Here is a 7,683-nt window from a genome sequence, read left to right as displayed (position 1 = left end):
ATTCAAAACCCAATTCTCTCATCTTCTCACGGAATTTTGAAAGGTTACTCTGAAAAGCAACTTAATTCAGCACTGCAGTTCTATCGATTTACTGAAACTAAGTTCCCGGTCTACAAAAAGCTTCTTATTAGCACAATTTGTAGACTGAATGTTATTGATGCAGAACAGCAGGTATAGTGTTGGGCTGCCAGCCCAGATACTGACTGATGGATCATGCACACAAATTCATCTGAGCAAGTTTCATTTGTCTGCTTCTATTCTCTACTTTATATTCTGTCATGGCGGTGGCCTTTATCGAACCTGCAATAACTGCTGTTTTGGCCACACAAAACTGACATGTTATCACCTTTTAAAATGTTAAGATGACCTTATCATCCATCAGGAGTCATTTTTTTCTTTCCACCTGATGAACAAAGTCCAATATTCATTCTCTGTGAGTTCTGTTTTTGGTCTCAATCAACTCCTCAGGGAAATATCTGTTTTTTTTTACTGTTAAATGCTCAACATTGAGATTTGAAAATAAAATTTCCAGCACCTTGCCCTGGGCCGTCCCACCATTCTTGGCATTGTCCACATACCCCATACATTTAGACAAGTCTACACACAGTGAATCCTAAAATCACCACCATGCAACCCCTTGCTTTAAAATATCCGAGCAACAAGGATTGGGTTAAGCAGTTCCTCCATTAGGTGACTACAGTTAGGAGGTCAGAATCAGATGTCTGACTGACAGTGAAATGCTGTGAACATCCCTGCATGATACCAATGAAAACACAAAAGGTCATATCAATTCAGAATCAGAATCAGGTCAGATATACTTTATTGATATACATATGTATTACTTGAAGGATATGTACACATCACTTACACATCATGCTTCAGTTATGATTTTGAAAGAGGCTACTGGCAAGAGAGACAATTGGTAGGAGAGGGTGATGATGAAACTGAATGGGAGAGATGGTATAAATGTAGTCATTGGTGGAGCATGTTCCTGTGGCTGTTGGGTGCGTTTATGCTTGGCACCTTCACTTTATGCTTGGCGCCTTGAGCCTTGGCAGGTTCACATTAAACAGGCGGTTATGCCTCCTGGCAACAATACAGCCAAAAACATGAGAGATTTACAGGAAAATATTTAACGGGAGGACAGCAGTAGAGATGGGTAAAATACCTGAGAATCCTGGGAACAATGGGAGGGTTGACAGGTCTGCATGATGATCACCAGTTAGCCAGTAACTTTGTAGTGTAGTGTGGGTTTTTAGAGCTTCATAGCTGAAAACAGCTGCCTGCTGCAGCCAAAAACAACACCATGAGAGCAGGGAGAGTGAAAGAAAACAGTGAAGTTGCGGCTCAGACAGCTAAACAATAAGCTGAAACTCAGTATAAAGCTCTGTAAAGCTGAGGGGAGCTGCAGATTCAGGTGGTGACTCTGGAGGTTTATTATTATGAGTGACCCCTTTCAAACCATTACGTTGTCTTCACATTGTCATTTGATAACTGTTACTATGAAAATATTGATTGTACTCACCTTAAAGGAACAGTTTGACACTTTGGGACACTTGTTCACATTTTTGACCAGAAATAGTATTAAAAAAAACAAAAAAAAAAAAAATTGATACCGCTCTTATTTCAAATTAGGCATTTCTGAAAATGTTGAGCTATTTCTTAATAATGCCACTCTGCAACTTTGCCCTCTACAACATTAGTTTTTAATTGTGCTCTATAAATAAACTGATTGACTACAACTATTACGTATCTTTATCTGAAAAAGTTCTTGCATGAGCTGAAACGACTCCCAGAGGTGACTTCACTGACCTTCAGAAAATTCAGTGTTGCAGCTCAGTATGAGTGCTAACACTCTTTTCAGCTTTATGTTTCTGTGCATGACAAGTCACCAACTTCTCATATCACTGTAAGGACTGCTATACTTGGTTCGTTGCAGAAATCATGGTGCCCCTGATTGGCCCCAGTGTGACATTTGCTTTGGCTCTTGCATCTGCAGAAGGTTCCCAGAACAAAGTTACTGTAGCTAAAGCTGTGTTTCCACCAAGCAGTTTGTTAACCCTCTGCTGAGATTCAAAGCGAGTTGAGCCTGAACCCGTCATGCCGATGTCTGCGCTCTGATGTAGAATTTCCAAACTCTGCTATTTTTTTTTTTCTTGTCTTGTCTGTTGTTTCCCAACTGCTGGAAAAGTGAAGGGGGTTAGCCCCAAGACCCCAGTAGCAACCCCTCCTACATTTAAGAGCACTGTCTGTGGTGGAAATGCAAAAAAAAGGTCTAGTATTTAGGAACATGTAGGTATGGTTTAGCTACGGGTTTCAAGGGTACTATACTGAAAGTGTTTGGTGGAATGGCGGCTTAAGTCTGTGATTACTGATGATTGAATCAGGCATTCCAGAGGAAGCTCCCATGCCATCAGCGGATCATTGTTTATGACTTCCACACCCCTCTGTTGCAATAATATCTGAAGGTACGGCAGTCATATGAGCCGAGCTGCTGAACGTGCAACCACTTAACTTGACCTTTTTCCTTCCCACTCTAGTCTGCACCAATAGAAGTCATGGGACAGGGATGACAAGGATGATGTGAGTGATTGTAGAAGGCATGTTCATGTGTATGGGTGTTTGTGATACCATGTGGAAGACTTCATCTGATGACTTCAAGAAGCTTAGTGTAAGAGTCTGTGAAATGTATGTGTTACATCCCAAAGTGTGATCTTTTATAGTATGCTATAGCCTAAGTGCAGTCCAATGCTATTGCTGTGTTTATATAATTCTGAGAGAATCTAAATCATGCTTGGCAGCCAGACCTGTGTGAATATCATGAGATCCTGATTTGTATTATTTCTACAGCCCGCAGCGAGAACCTGCCTACTAGCTGCTTTTCCAAATAACTCTACGTTTCTTTTCTCAGTATAAGCATGGAATCGATCATACCTCAAAATGTTTCTCGTTATTGTTCATTGTCTTTTTTGCAACTGCGATAGAAAAATATCATTGGATTCACAGGGTGGCTGCTATGCCATTTATTTTTACCCAGAATTATATTAGAAAATGACCACAATGACCAAAAAGATGAAAGTGCAATCTCCTGATACATGAATTCTATTAATTTTCAGTTGCATAGCCTGCTGTTTATTGTACTTGAATTGTTATTACTCCTTTTTATAGCAGTATATTATTTTTAAACATGACCAAAAAGAATGTAACATGTCTACCTGGTCCTAACATCCTTCAGGAAAGAAAGTGAGTGGTAAAAGGTTAATACTTGTTAATAAAAAAAAAAAAAAAAAAAAGTGATTTACGTTGATCCACTGCCAGATATGCTAAGCTTGATAAGCTACATACACTGATGTGGGGACTGTAAACCACTGTTAAGATGCTTTAAGTAAGGGATGAGAGGAAATGTTTGAATTTAAGTTTGTAAAATTAAAATGAACAATGTTAAAAGGGACAGGGACAACTGATAAAATGGTGACAGCATTGTTTTACATGCTGAAAGTGTAATTACATGCAAAAAAAAGTTTGTACTGGTCCAGGTACAGTGGGATGAACTGATAGACATATTCCTCTTTTGCAACAACATATAATTTCCAGCAGTAGCAGTGGCCTGCCATACCTTATACTAAAGCTTTCTTGTTTGTTGTAGTCAAATCCTAAAATTTCCCCCTTGAAACTCAGCACAGGTCACATTTCAGTTTCAAGATATCAGCGATGAGCTTGTGCTGTTCACAAAATGTTGTATGTTATACTTCTAAAGAAGGTCAAGTTTAATGTGAGGATAGAACCACGATAATGGAAATTGGTCCCGGGTGGCTACAGAACAGATGCCAGGGCACATGTGAGAAAAGCATGAGTATCTCTGGAATGACTGCAACTCCATGGGCACGTGTTACACACATAAACCCAGTGCCCTAAAAATGGTCAAAGATTAACTTATGTTTTCCTAATAGATTTCATGTGTGTACAGAAAGAAGCATTGATCCTTTCTCCTCAGAATGAAAGTGCTTATGACTGCTGAGTGCTGTATAATCCTTTTTGCATGCATACTTGGAAATAACCTGCATAAACACTCAACTGTTGGTTAGAGAGTTAGTATGAAGGGGAGTTATTTTTCACCAGCAATGTACTGGGTCAGTAGCTGAGATGATCAAAGAATGGTTGATCATTGATCCTGTGTTGACCCACCACATGTGACAGATGCTTTTTTCATTTATTCATTTGACCTTTACTGAATCGAGGCCATGCCCTCATTTCCGTTGAGAGTATAGGAAAAACAGAATGAATACACGCACAATAATTAACAAGAAGACAAACAAACAACAAGAGAACACAGTTCACAGTGTATGCAGCAGTGTGTCTTCAAGCACGAGCCAATCACCTGAACGGATCAAATAATAACTATGGGACCAGATTCATAAGCAAGTGACATATGATGGCATGATCACACCGTGCTGTCAAAACACAGGACATCCTGAAAACATTTACAGGACTTAAATCCAACCTCACACAGCCTCTGTAGGTGCATAGCGTGATCAACAGTATCAAAACCTGCAAAGAGGGCAGCATGATATTTCCCTTTGTCAACAGCAGATACAGTATCATTTGTAACCAAAGTAATAGCACTGGCAGTACTGTGTTTGGCTCTGAAACCAGATTGGTGTGAACTTAACACAGAATTCCTTGAGAGGATTTATAATTATTAACTAATGACTCAAAGACTTCAGCAAGACGGTGAGGAAAATGGCCAGTAGGTGTTCTGCTCATTTCTGTCACCACCCTTCTGCAGAGGGAATACATGTGCATACTTTCAGACCTGAGGGATAACTCTAACCACATTTCTAACCATACAGGCCACATGGTGCCAGTAACTAGAAGTGAAACACAAGAACAAAATAGACACATTTTGTCGAAGTGCTGTACATTGTGTGTGGGATTTTATGGGTCTTCGAGTGCTGAAAAATACCTTGATGTATAGAAATTAGCCTCCTAACATGGCGACTGGGACACACAGAACTTGCCAGGGATTACTTCACGGTGAGGGATTCCCCAAATCATTGTCTTTATAAGGGAGCACCCTAATATGGTCACCACACAGCTACACATTTCCCTAATATAGAGGGAACAGGAACCTCTGTTGACTCAAAGAGACACAATCTTGTCAGCTGTGTTTACAACATATTCATGACAAGTTTATTATTTTGAAGCCAACACAATTGGTCTTTCTTATTCTAGGATCTTAGAATAAACATGGGATGAATCAAAGATACAGAAACGAGCTTGAAAAGCAGAAAAACTTAAAGGAAGACTGTAGAACTTTTCTGAACAGCAACCACTGAGACTCAAAGTGACTATTATTAGATAATGCTAAATGCTATAAGTAGAGAAGTAGAAGTAGAGTCATACAGTCAGTGAAGTGAACCAGTGCTGTCTGCTGTAATAGTTAGGTGAAGCTTGCAAACAATGGCTCACATTATCCACCATAACATGCTGGTCATACCAGACTAAGCACGGCTGTAGCAGCAAAACTCCTGAGTGTATTGAACCGAGAAAGCGTATGTTGTATTGCTCAACAGTATGTAGTCTGGCTTTAGGTATTCAAAAGCAATGAAGTTAATCATTCCCAAACCTTAAAAATAACAGACAAACATACCCCGAGTACAGTATGTCCACACGGTCCAAACATGCTTTGGCTGCTAAATTTTGTCATTCACCCTGTTTGTGCTCAGAGGCCAACCAAGAGTGTTTGCTCGAAAAGTTCAGACTAACGTTTTATTTGACTATTTCCAGACAGACCTGGGTGGAAGACACCAAGATGTTGGCCTCTGCATCGCCAGCCAAAGCAAACACCAGGCAAAGCAGACCAAAAATACAAACAGACACCTCCGGCTCTTGTACCCAGAGTTCATGTTGCCATTTCTCTCATAAAAACAAACTCAATTTTGCTGTGTTGTAAGTCCTGCACCTGGCTTGCTTTGGTTTATACCGTTCAGTTTCATGGGATTGTACACTAATCTGACAAGTATCTGGTGCATAGACAGATTTTTGGGAACATGACCTCCCTACCAGGTAAAAGATTTTGGTAGAAGTGACACAACAAATCCCGTTTGCTATGCTAAACACAAGCAAGAGCAGAACCTGGCTGTGAGAGCAGGCCCGGTCACAAAAAGATGGTAATAAGTACCCACACAGATAGAATAACAGCTTAACTACCTTACTGTGCATTAGCATCATTAAAGCAGTGGTAGTACAGTGGATGGTAGAGGAAGTCTGCACAGGATATTGGCCAGAGTGGATCATTATCCGTTTGCATGCTATCTGGAGAATACCAGGCCAGACCGATTATCACTCACAACCAAGAGGTTATTTAGCCACTTCGAGGATGGCAGTGTCTGCTGGCTGTTTGGTTGGTTGGTTGGTTGGTCAGTCCACCACTTTGCTCCAGAGTGAAATGTCTCATTTACATTGATGAACCCAATTTACTTTAATGATCCTGTCTTCTCCTTTAGCACCAAAGCAGGTTGACCTTTTTGGCTGATAGTGAAATGTCTCAACAACAATTGGATGGATTGCCATGATATTTCGCACAGATGTCAGGGGATGAATCCCAATAGCTTCAATGATTCCCTGAGTTTTCCTCCAGTGCAACAACCAGGTAAAATTGCTGCTTATCCTGTTAAATATCTCAACCCATGTCATGTGCATTAATGTTGATTGAAGACAAAGATGCTTTGATAGTACTGCTGCAGCCTTGTATTGTCAAAGAACCCATAGGAAAACCAGTCTGGGTTGCTGACCCCAGCAGACACTCTCGTGCCTTTCTTGCCTTTCATACAGTCTGGCAGTAACATGATTACGTGAAAATCTGTGGCACATGATCTGGCCTGCTTAAATTGCATCTGCAATTATGAAATTAAGTGGCGTATGGATTTTATTCTCCTGCCCAAATTGGAAAACCTCATTTTCTGTGTACACTTGAGTCAGTCTGTGGGTAACAACATTTTTTCCCCAGTGTTTATATTCATCAGATCATGTGTGTCATACATGAGCTTAGAGGCAATTTACAGGCTGTAACAAACGGCCCTTTCTTTTAAAAACACTATTCCTTCCAAGTCCACTGGTGTTACATAACATAGTTCCATGGGAGAGTTTAGTGCTTAGATATTTGTACCACCTAGACCGCTGAGCACACAGAAATGTGACATTATAACTGCAAATGGGTTACATAGCATATACAAACTACTATACACTACTGGGAAATTGCGCAAGTCTGCTTGGGGCACCATGACCAAGCGAAAAACAGCCTAATAGGAATGCAAATTAGTCAGGTAATCAGGGATTCCTGGGCAGAATTTAATACAGGAGATGATCCTTCACCCACTGTAGTGTATGATCTCTTTAATCAATATGTTAATAGGTCTTTGCTAACCCACACTGTAATGTAATGTAACACAGAATGAAGAGTGAAACATCCTCTTAAAGAGGACCATAGCTATGCAGTCATCTTGAGAGCAAAGGGCACCTGCTGTATTATTGAAGAGTGTTAAACAAGATTATTGAGTAGTTATGTAGCTTGCACAACCTTCCAGTAGCTATATATCTTCGGCCACTGCGTGTTCTGTGAGCACAGTGTGATTAATTTTGACTAAACGTCTACTGTAACCTGCCCAAGCAAAGTTAGAAATA

The sequence above is a fragment of the Chaetodon auriga genome, chromosome 7, assembly GCF_051107435.1.
Source record: "Chaetodon auriga isolate fChaAug3 chromosome 7, fChaAug3.hap1, whole genome shotgun sequence".
NCBI classification, from domain to species: Eukaryota; Metazoa; Chordata; class Actinopteri; order Chaetodontiformes; family Chaetodontidae; genus Chaetodon; species Chaetodon auriga.
This window is presented reverse-complemented; position numbering follows the sequence as displayed.